Source organism: Cyanistes caeruleus, chromosome 6 (assembly GCF_971803275.1).
Source record: "Cyanistes caeruleus chromosome 6, bCyaCae1.hap1.1, whole genome shotgun sequence".
NCBI classification, from domain to species: Eukaryota; Metazoa; Chordata; class Aves; order Passeriformes; family Paridae; genus Cyanistes; species Cyanistes caeruleus.
The window spans coordinates 56,552,431-56,564,808 of NC_141706.1; the positions used below are offsets into that span (position 1 = coordinate 56,552,431).

General features: G+C 45.7%; 1 protein-coding gene across 3 annotated transcripts in view; it reads right to left on the bottom strand.

Moving 5' to 3' along the window:
• CCDC85C (coiled-coil domain containing 85C) overlaps nucleotides 1–12,378 on the bottom strand; it is a 110,759-nt gene that overhangs the window by 44,638 nt on the left and 53,743 nt on the right. The window lies entirely within an intron of this gene.

The window sequence follows — 12,378 nt, forward strand, 5'->3', positions numbered from 1 at the left end:
AAGGTTCACAGCAACAACAGCTTGAGCTGCAGGGATCACAAACTCAGCCCAACAACCACCCTAACATGGGGGACTCTCCAGAGGAAAGGAGAGCAAACCAAGTAGGTTATAGAATCAATCTAAAGCACTTCCCCTGTGAAGGCCTCATGCATTAGGCACGCAAAGCTAAAGCTGGAGAGAGAATGCTGCAGTAGATCGGTGCTGAACGCAGCAAGATTTTGGGATCAGCTTGAAGAACTTGATGAATTAGTAATGAACCTGTCCTCCAGCAGGGTGCAAGGGGAGTTTGAGATTGTTAAAGCCAAGAGGACCATGGATTCTTTGTTCTGATCTCCTCTGTGCTCCAGGCCATCACACTTTGTTAACTTAGCCCTAAATTCAGTACAATAACACCCATTTGCCATAACAGTTCCAAAACCAGTCTCAATCTCTGTCTGAAGACAACCAGAGACTACTGGCTGTGTGTTGGATACAACAGCTTCCACTGGTAGATCTGGTCAGATAAGGTGCCCTTCCCACCTGCATTCCAGCTCCACCAGTACCCTCATTGTGCTAGCAGCTACAAGAAATTTAGGTTAAGCAGATGAATGGTGACGCAGAAGCTGTCATCTTCAGGCCCTGAATGCTACCAGGACTGACTGGTTGATGAAAAGAATAGAGCATGACTGCTAAAGAAAAGGAAATAGAGAATTATTTCCCCTCTGTGGTTTCACACCCCTTACCAATAAGAAAGATTCTCCTTGGGAAGGCAAGCCCTGCATCCTCAGAAGCCAAGGTACACCACTGGTCCTGAAAGCCTGACCCAAGAACTGCTAGAATTCTTCAGACACCACTGTTCAACCCCAAACCATGTTTGATGTCTGACCTCAGCCAGAAAACACCCTATGGCAACATAAAATACACACAGGAAAGAAAAAGAAAAAAACAAAACAACAAATGAGCTGTTCTGTCAGCAGAAAATGCTTCATCTCAGGCAAAGGCTGTGAAACAGTGCTCAGAGACATCCCAGTCCTTACTATGCCCTAAGAGATGAATCACCTCTGTCTTCTGGACCTGCCTGTGTTGAGGCAGGTGCCAGATGAACCATTTGCATCTTGATCTCAGTTTTAAAACAGCTCATAACTCTCACAACAGCAGGCAGTAACACTGCCAGGCTAAGCAGTGAAACCCCAGGCTGGGTCTCATCCATGTTATATCAAGGAACACATCCCCAGCATTTTTCTGCCTCTGACCTTTCTCTTATCAGTGAGTTTCCAGAGGCAGGAGACAAGGACAGCCCCACTGACCCATCCAGGAGAGGCAGCAGAGCTGGATCACTGACTGATCAGACCTTCACATCCTTTTCCATTAGAAGTCAAACAAATGGTCCTCACTGCTGTGCCAAAGCCTGCTGCCAGCTGTGAGCAGTGCTCCACCTTCAGCAGCCCACAAGCACTCTCCTCAGCAGCTTGAGCAGCTCCCAGGCACTGGGGCACACCCCCAGCACACCCACCTAGCCACACCTCATGGCACTGATTTTGAAACTACCCACACGGCTAGTGCCCTGCTGGTGACCAGACAACTATAGTGGTCAAGGATACACGGTTGAGGATAAGCTTTCTGGCACTCTTTTCTCTGGCACTCAGTGCTGCCTGGGAAGCCATCAGGGCCAGCATCCTCCTCTAGTTACCCCTTGGGGCCACGAGAACCAGCTGCCCGAGTGGTGCGTGCCTTCGTGGACCAGATGGCACCAGAGGGAACAAAATTTCCCATCAAAATATTCCACATCCCACTCAGCACCCTCCCTTCTGTGGCAGCCATCACACAGAGGAGGAAGTTGGGGAGAGAGGCAGCAATGTGGCCTGCCAGGCTGCTACCCACGACAGCAGAACGGGTGAAAACCGTAATCACCATCGTGCACTGGCACAATGTAAATTCTACAAGCTAAATTGTTCACAGAGCTGTAAAACCTGAAGTCCTGTTTCTTTACCAAGCCTTGGGAAAACTAATTGGATGTAGCTGCCCATATTATCTCCATGAGAGGTAGAGGAGCTGCGTTCCAGCTCAGGAAGGCGCATTACTGTTATTATCCACCCTCCTTAAGATTTACTGTTCTGAAAAACATACTCCATCTGGAATGGGATGTAATTCAGCTTGGATGTAATCTAGCTGAGTAACTTTTCTCCACATAGATAAACCACTTAATACTCATTACAGCTAAATGGAGGCAAGACAAATCACTCTACCTTGTTTAACTCAGTGGTCTCTCAGAGAGCAGGGAACTGCTTGGCTCCTCAAGACTTGTAAAAACATAAATTAGAAATTGTTTTAACAAAAAAAACCATCTTGCACCCTGCAGAGCACAGAACCGTGCAATTTTAAGACACTTGTAGCCTATCTGAGTCTCATCTGAGATTTCAGAGGAATCTGGCAGAGGGATAAATATAATAAATTACACATTTATTTTGACTGTAGCAAAATAAATGATTTTATTTCTTTGTATGCCACTTCATCAACCACAAGCATGCAGAGCAGAGGTTTGTGTGGTAGCTATAAGGTTGGAATCGAGACACTTTTATTTAAAACCTTTTCATAATGAGGCTCTAGCACCTAAATGAATATAAGAAAAAAACCTGTCCTTTACTTAGGGTAGTTCACACCAGAGATGCCAGAAAAGGTTAATGTAGGTGTCTGTGAGATGAGAAAATTGTCGAGAGCCCTTTGATGGGACTCATTCACAGCGGGACAATCCTTACACCCAGCCTGGGCAATACGGAACAACATGGCAAGAGCAGACCAACCTTAAAGAGGTGCTTCAGTTCTCTTGCACAACACCCCTCTGAGGTTTGATTTGTCTTTTTGATTTGCCTTTTTGCTACACAGCATGTGTTTTGCAGTGTCCAGCTGGAGTGCTGGCTGGCAGGTCAGGGCCACGCTGCCCCACTCCAGCTCTGTCCCCACGTGCACGTCGGAGGTGCCCCACACACCCAGGAGAGAGCCTGGACCCCACTGCTCCCACTGCATTTTCCCCTCAGGAGCTACTTTAACTAAGCAGGATTCAAGGCAGTAAAGCACAGCTATATTTTGTCAGCATCCTGCAAACAAGGCTCTTCCTATCTTGATAAAAAGCAGCGTTCCTGAAGGGATTCTCCCAAACCACAGAGTAAAGGCACATAAAGGAATGATGCTCTGACAGGTTTGCACCTTGCAGCCAGCTGCCTTCTTTGCTTGACGGAATGCTGACATTTTCTCTTCCTCTCCTTCCATCAAAGATCATCTCATAAGAAGGCCTTCACCTGTGCTCAATAAAACACTTTGCTGTTTGTTGGCAGTTTCATTATCACATCTCTGCTCTTCCCCACTATATTTCATATTCGTATTCCTCTACTGGTCTTGCTTCTTGACACACACAAGCAGGCTGAAAAATGGCCAGTGGTTATATCTTGTAAAGAAGTTGATTTATTAAAGCAACAGCATTCTTTCAGAGCAGCTGGAAAGCAGATGAAACTCACATATCTTGAATATTGTCATTAAAGGAAACTATTGGGAGAGATGGACAAATGCACCACCCTTGCTTTTCCTAGGCAGCCCTCATCTTTTTGCTCTACCCGAAAACCCCATTCCCAATGTCCTGTTTCAGACTGGCATGCAAGGCAAATTTTCACAATAGGCTTGGATGTGAATGTCTCAAATGTGAGCAGGGCCACCACAAAGCCAATGCTGAGTTACTTTAGTTTCACAGGTGCTGCCCACTGCTACAGCACCACCAGGGTTTTCAGGGAATGCTGCTTGGTTTGCCTTGGCACAGAATCTCAGAATAACCCATGTGGGAAGGGACCTCTAACAGGCACCTGCAGCAAGCAGGGGCAACTTCAACTAGATCAGGTTGCTCAGAGCCTCATCCACCTGTCCTTGAATGTTTCCAGTGATGAGGTATCTACCACCTCCTGGGCAGCCTGTGACAGTGTTTCACCATTCTCATTGTAAAAGCTTCTTTCTGAATACCTAATCAAAGCCTGACCTCTGTCAGTTCAAAGCCATTAACCCATCTCCTATCACTACATACCCCTGTTAAAAATCCCTCTCCAGCTCTCCATAGCCCCCTTTGGGTACTGAGAAGCTGCTCTTGGAGCCTTTTCTCTTCCAGGATGAACAACCCCAACTCACCCAGCTTCTCCTTAGAGGTGTTCCAGCCCTCTGTTTATCTTCACATCCTCAAAATCATCATGTCCAAAATATCCTACTCTGCTACTCCCAAATTCCATGCCTTTCCAGTAACATCTTAGGCACAATTTGAGGTCTCCCTTGAGACGTAGTAAGAGAATATGCAACAACAAGGTCTATGGTAAATAGAAGCTCCCAGTGTTTTGTCCCTCTGCAATATGTTCAGCAAGCAAACCATACCAGCCTGCTCTACCTCTTGTCCCACCACCTCATTCACCATGGGTTGTGCAGGGAGAAGTTTCCTCTGCACTCTGACAGCCAGCATTAAAGAGGTAGCAGGAATGCACTCACAGAAAGAGAACTAAGGCCAAATATTAAATATTTCCATAGCTGAGGTGCTGAGGTGTAGCACGTCTAGTGAACAGACACTGCCTTAGACTACACTAAATAAACAAAAGGCCCATCTGTAACATCCAAAGCCACCCACAATAACATCTGTCTGAACAAGACTGGTAGGATCAGGCCTCATTTTTCAAGGTGCAGGTGATAGCTCAGACATAGTTAGGTATCCAAACACTAGTCAGAACAACAGACAACTGTGTAGCCAGTCCAACCACAAATAACAAAGAAATGTGATCTCAGAATAATACACATTTTTAACTCTAACAAGACTGGCTATGCACTGGCAACACGGCTGTGCTGCAGCTCTGACAGGATGGAACATATGCCACTGCAGCTATTTAATTAACATTTCATAGCAAGCCTCTAACTACGAGCTCTGAAGGTTTTCAAGACTGTATGTTCCCAACTCAGTTTCAGTTCATTAGACCTGTCTGGGTGTTCAGCAGCCTCAAGCTGGTCTGTAAGAGCCTGGTAAGGTCTCTCCTGACTCTGGTTGTTACAGCTCACTGCTGTGACTTCCAGCCATGACATCACGTCTGTGCACAGCAAAATATCTGCCCACAACGACTGTCAACAGTTCAGGAGCTCCTGATATCAGGAGTTCACTAGGAGGTGGCAGATAGGGAAGGAGGAATGTGTGTGTGCCCACGTGCTGCAGCACAGTGTCCACCAGTTTCCCCTTCCTTGCTTGGGTGGTGTGCACATGACAATCTTTGTGGGGGCTGTCCCTCTATCACAGCAGGCACCTTGGGAGAACATTTGCATCTGAGGATGTCTAACCCACACAACCCATGAAACCTGACAAACAGGAACATGGTGAAACACCTCCCAGTCCTTCATCTGAAACCACACTTTCCCCCTCCTGAGGGGACAACCAGTAGCTGCTCTCCTGCTGCTGGGAGCGGGCAAGGACCACAGTGCTGCTGTGGCTCTCCAGGGCTCTCCAGAGCCCTCCTGTAAGCCTGCCTGCAGAGGACAGCACCTTCACCAGGCATCTCAGACGTGCTGCCTGCATGACAGACTGCCTCAGCCCTGGTTACTAGTCACTGCTGGTCATCCAGGTCTCCTGGATTTCTGACTCAGAAATTTTGAAGGTAAACAGGCAAGGAAAAAAATGAGTTTACTTTAAAAGTTGTGCTTAATGCCTGACTCACCCCAGGGGCTCACCCCAGGAAAAATCTGTGTGAGTTTCTGATGGTTTGGCCTCAGACTAAACTTTCAGTCAAGAGTGAGTAGACTGTGATTAGGTGAAATAAGCAAACACAGCAATAGGAAATATTAATGTCCAAGACACGCACAGCCAGACAGTCTTGACTGGCATACAGGTAACAGAGAAAAGCTGATTTGCATCCCCTGCAGTGATCTCACTCACTGCACATGGAAGCCTGCCCTGCCTGAGAAAGCAGGTGCTCTCCAGATACCTGCAAAACCCATCATAACCCATGACACCAGGAAAAATTCAAATTCAGGGTTTTCTCGGCCTCTTTAAGGCCATTTGCTATGCAACCAACTCAATGATTTCTGCCTGAATGCAGAAAGGACAATTCTAAAGAAGGTAGGACAGTGTTCGGGTGGATCAGAGTGATCATGTCTTCCAGACACTGTGGGGCAAGCATTTCTACACCAGGGCTTACTAGCTGGAGGGAGACAAAAGAAGATACAGAAGTTGGAGGAAAGACAGAAGAAGATCAGACTGATTTCTGGATGTGATGCTGCAATCATGAAAACTTGCAAGAGAGGAAAAGATGAGTAACACCAACAGACTGGAGGCTCTTTGAGGGCCTCATGCCTTAGGTAACACAGCTTCACTCAGAAAGTTTTGCTTCCCGTGTCAGAGCTGCAGTGTAGCAGTGCAGGATCTTCTGCTGTCACCAATCCCATCAGAGTAAAGCCATAGCCCACTGACTGGTGCCAAAACAGTGACTTAGGAGATCATCATAATCTTCCTTATCCTGCACCCCTCTACTGTTGCCACAGATGGGCAAGGGCTGATCTACCACAGTGTGGCCTGAGCAGGACCTTCCAAGAGAGTCTAATTTTAGAAACAGAGAGATAAATCCTCCGCTTTTGATAGACCCATGGATTGTTTCTCCTTGGTACAACAAACTCCTTGATCTACATGAAGGAATGGCCAGACTCTGCTCAAAGTTTGGGTCCTAGCAAGCTGTTGGGTTGGGCTCTCCTGTGGGGGAAAACAGGTGAACAGAAAGTTGTGTCACCACTGCTTGTCAGAGGAGCGGAGCTGCAAGTCACTCACTGCTAATGGGATTCTGCAGCTTTAATGATTATGAAAAGGTTAAAATGACCTGCCAGGCACCCTCAGCTGTTTAAGCCTCTTTTCCTTCCTCGTGCTGCTTTAATCTTGATAGCACGATCATGTGACCAGGTCAAAAAAAGCCCCAAAGCCGATTAGCGTCTTTCCACCAGCTACAAAGGACTCAACAATTGGGGTAGGGTGGATGTTTCAGCAAGAGTGGCCCATTTTGCTTCACAACCTCCTTTTGGGGGCACTAGCCTCTAGAAGTCAGCAAGAGAGTATGGTCCCAGGGGAAATTCCCTGAAATCTATGGGACAGGCTGTACTCATTTCTATTTGTATCAATCCACTTACTCAATTCCTCTCTCCCGTTGCCAAAACCCAACCCTTCCTGTCTGACTTTGGATAGTGCTGTGGTAGCTGCTGTCCCTGTCTCTACAGCATCAGCCAAAGGCTCCATCCACCCCACTGCCAGCATACCACATTTACAGCCTCTGCCAAGGTCAACCCAAACTTTTGTGGCAGCATCCTTTGATTCCTCATTCAGCACGCAGCAGTGAAAAAGGATCTTGGAGACTATTGCAATTTGTAAGCTGTGCATGAACCAGTTGTTAGGCTGAAAACAATATCTGAGATTGTATCATGATGCAGAAACAAGAGACTTGTATGTAAACAGGGGAAATAATCCTCCTTCACCAGTGCTATTAAAGATCTTGTGTCCAGTTTTAGGCATCACGCTTCAAGACTCATGCGGGCTATTTGGAAAAAATTCAGGAGAGAAATAAGGAGGATCAGAGTGTGGAAAGTATAATCCAGCAGGAGAGCTTGAAGGAATCCAGCTTGCTCAGTCTGGGGAAGAAAAGACCAAACACAGATGCAGTAATGGATTCAAATATGTAAATGATTGTCAGAAAAATAAAAAAGTGAATAAATTGTACTCCATCTTCATCCAGGAAGAGCAAGATCTCTAATAACAGAAATATTTAAGGGCTAGAAGAGGTTGCCTTGGGGGGCAGTGGAATTGCCATTGATGATGACATTCACAAGCAGGTTAAACAAACATCTGTCAGGAGCAGTTTGGGTAGACCTGGGGCAAAGGGATTGGTTAGGTGAAACTGAGAGCCCTTCAATCCTGTTTTCCATGTCTACCCTGCACAATATCACATGAGGAAAACCTGTGGATGTTTCACTTTAACTCCAGTAAGAAAGCACCACAAGTTACTTGAAGGCAAAAAATGAAATCACTAAGCAACCTCTGTTGTCATGTCAGATTCAGCAATCTGAGACCACCCATGCCTTTTGGTTTTCCATCACCTGCAGAAAGTCTCACCTAATAGCAGAGTGGCTGGCAAAATAAAAAGAGGGCTGGAAAGACTGTGGGGTGAAGAACAAATGCTGGGGTAGGACTCTCTGACACTACTGGACAATACGTTTGCAATAAAATGGTTGCATTAGAAACAGATGGCTGTGCAAAATACAGAGATTTCAAAAGTTAGTACTTCCACACAGAAGCACCAAAAAAAAAAAAAGAAAAAAAAGAAAAAAAGAAAAAGAGGGTTTTTATCTTGAAGAGTTATCCAGCTTTTCCACATAAATTCACAGTCCTAAATCACAGAAAGCCAACATGCACAAGGCTTGGTATGACTATAGTAACAACATATGGTCTCTAGCTGGAAGAGCTTAAAAAAGAGGCTGCTCAGTGTACGTAGGCAAGCTGGAGAATGCCAGGAAGCCACGTGGGTTAGGAAACAGCCCCAGAAGCACTGACAGTCCAAATGTGGTCAAAGCTCGTAGGCATCCTGTCAGAGGAAAGGGCTGGAGAAGGTTATGGAGACAGCAGAGTCCATGTCTGAGTCTTTGGGCAGCACAAATTAAAGCACTGATCTGAAAATTGAGGATAGGAGGAATGGAGACTGGGTTGTTTTAAACTATTTTAATAATCCAGAAACCTCCACAATAAGTTGCAAACTTCCCCAGAACAACCACATGGTCTTTGAGACTGGAAGGTAGCTATCAGAAGCCCAAAACCTCTTGGGTTCATGCCTAGTTAAACCAAAAAGAATTGCAAATGAAAGTCAAGTTGGGTTCAGAGTCCTCTGCCACTGGAAATAAGGCCTATCTGAAATGTTTACATGCACAGCTGCCCTGCTAAATTATCTCTTACAAATCCACTGAAATGAGCACAAATGCTTCCAGAATCTCCTCCCTGGTCTCCAATTTGCACTCTTGCTGCTCCACTTCTCAGCAAGAAGAAAAAGAGTGAGCATCCACAATAAGCATTTTTGTCTTTCATCACATCACACTAATCAAAGTTGCACAGGATATTTGTCCCCAAATCTGAACCCACCCAAACACATGCATATTTGATCTCACCCTTGGAGGATTTGGTGGGATTGTTGCAGTTCCAAAAGCTTCCCCAGATTTGACAAGACCTTTGCTGAAATGTCTCCATTTTCATGGCAAACTTCTAACCATCGATGGCTCAAAACCCCGTGAGAAAGACACGAGGCTAATCCAAAGGCTTGTGAAAGAGAACAGTTGTAAATGAGCCTTGCTTTGACATTTTAGGTTTGTCTGAATCTTTTAACACGTTCTCCTGGATAGATTAACATTACCTCCTAGGTGAGAAGTGCTGCCAAGTTTCAGATGGCTGTAAATCTTCTATTCGACACTGTACATACAAATGGGCCAGTGGATTTTATGCAGAAATTTCCACTGCCTTTGAAGGAATTCTGCTTAGAAACTAATAGCACAAAGCAGTCCAGCTGCAGAAGGGCTCTCTTGAGTTTAAAAACTATTTCCTAAGAAACCTGTGAGGGGAAAGGCAGATTACCAGATTAATAGATGGTTATTTTGTTGAAAGGGTACATAAAATCTTAAATAGTTGCAGAAGTCTTCCTTTGCAAACATCAAGTTGAAACTTTTGCTGGCTCTAAAAATGCATTTTGGGTTGTAAATCTGCTCCCCCTTTTTGCTTGGGAAGATTCTTCTGGACAATAAATGCAGCGAGCCTAGAAGAGGGCTGCATAATTATCCACTCCACACAATGGAAACCAGCCTCTCCAATACGGTCCTCAACCATCAGGAATCCAAGCTGCGTGATAATTAAAACTCAAAAATCTTCTTCCATCCAGAGAGAAATTAAACTTTCATTTCCACTCCTCAAATAACCCCACCATGTCCAGGAAGCTCCCTATTAAAAAAAAAAAAAAATCTCATAGATGCAAATGAAGCCTTTCTGAGTACTGACGGGAAAAAATTAATTGGCAGTGAGGAAAAACTAATGATTAGGTTAATGAAAAATAGGCTGTATTGACTCAGGCCACTCGACCATTCTGATGAGGGTAAACAGCCCCCCTTCTTCTTCCCTGCTCCCCTCGTCTTTGTCTGCTGTGCACGGCGAGGCTGAGAGCAGGAACGCATTCAAAGGCAGTGCCTCGTTGGGGAAAGGCTGGAGTCAGATCAAAGTTCTTCCACCCAGGGGCCCAAAGCTTGCTGAATGGTCCCCATGTGCCCATGAATTCATTATCCCCCCCCACACACACTGCACAGGCTGCCCTACATCTCATCTTTAACCTCAGCACTGTCTGCCCCCATCTCCCTCCCTGAACCTAAAAAAAGTTCAAGGTAGCAAAGGTGCTAATGCTTTTTCCAGCAAAAGAAGTATTTACCCAGTTATAACTGGCATTTATGCACAGGATGGCAACAAACCTCATTCCCACACGGGGGCTGGTGGGGGAGGGCTCCTGGCCAAGAGGCGAGGATGATGCCTGATTTCAGGGTGCCACACTATTCGGGATGAGGGCTGGTTGGAAGTTTTGGGTAAAGCTGCTTTTGGTAGGAAAACACTGTTTTATTAAAAGAGCATTTTTTTAACCCACCTACTCAGTTTCAAGCAATTATTAGCTCTAGCTCTGGATGAAATTTCTGGTCAGACCCTCAGAGAGAAAAGGGGAGAAAGCCTAAAATAGCTGTGAGTCCATGGCTTAAGGCCATCACCAGGAAATGTCTAAATCCCTGCACACTAAGCTCTTCTGGAGTTGAGGATTGTACGTGTATGTGTCAAAGACACAAATTTCTGTGGCCAGGGATATGGAGCTTTGCTAAACTGCAGGCAGAAACCCCATACCCAGACTTATTTGCCAAAAAAAACCTGTAGTTGTAGAGTCAGTGATTTCTACCAGCAAGGATGGGCACCTGTGAAGGCTCCAGTGTTCACCTACAGTTCTGTTTTGGATCTCTGTGTTTTGCAGCTTGCTGATTTAACGTGATGGACTCTCCCAGAGACCCAATGTTTTAGGAAGAAATGCTCTGCTGCAGTCCAGAGCAGAAGACCCTGTTCCCCTCAACCCACTCCCCTGTGATCTGGGAGTTTTCTGAGGAATTTATTTTCTCTTCCCCTGCCCAGTTCCTCCTTTCCATCCAGCAGCAGAAACTCCTCAGCCTCACACTCTCCTATTGCTGATTAGTTAAACATTGCGTGCTGAAGCTGCCTTCTAACTTAACTGGCTTTTGATAAACACAATCCTGTGGTGGTGTCAGACCATGAGATGAAGGAGTACTTCTTCCCAATCATCTTTAGGGACTCACTAGTGTCAGGAGAAACAGCTACACATAAAAAAATGATAAAGTATGTACACTTAATACACTGTACTTCAGTGTCAAGCTGGAAGATGGCATGGATCCAATCCCTGCCAGCCTTCACCTGAGAAAAAATTCAACCAAAAAACCATTAACAACTGTGTCACAGAGGAAACCCTTAATGCCATCAAATTACACGAAGAGAGCAGAGACAGTTGCCTGTGTTCTTATCTGAGGGTGGAGGGAAATCCTTGTTTTAGAAAACAGCAATGCCCCTACTCCTACCTGCAGCCCTTTCCTGCCCGCACCCGCTGCCCTGCCGTGGGAGTCAGCAAAAGGAAATTAAACAGGAGAAGGGCTGTCAAGTGTAATGTGTTGGCTATGCCAAACCAGCATGGGCTTTGTCAGGACCAGCTGGGAACAGCAGTAGGCCAACCAAAAATATGCTTTAACCCAGAACTGAACAGAACAGGGACTCCAGATACCTAAGTGAGTGACACAGGGTATGGCTTAAGAGCCCAAATACAGCAAATGTATAATTCATGCCTGGAAAGAAAGGCCAGACAACACATACCTAAGAATTTCATAATGTACAGTGTCTGACAGAAGTAGAAACAAGGCTGAGGCACAGATTACAGTGTAACACTGGGCTGGATTGAAACAGTGAGACAAAGGAACAAAACCTGTTTTAAAACAAGTTAATAGCACAGTGCTAGTACAATAACAATAGGAGATAACATTTAGAAACAGCTAGTGCATCCTCAGGTAAGTTTCCCTAATAAGTGCGACTCACTCTTGTCAATGCTGCCACCCTGAGCCAGGAGTTTCAGGGAAGTGCTCTACAAAGTTGTTCTGTGCCAGAACCGGCCCCTTGCAGGGGATGCTCAGCAGCCCTCGCTGTGAGGGCAGGTGTCCTGGCAGCACCCCGCTGAAAAAGTCCCTGGTGATGACAGCAAACCAGGAAACTCCACCATTGCCTTGCCTGGGGTAGACAAG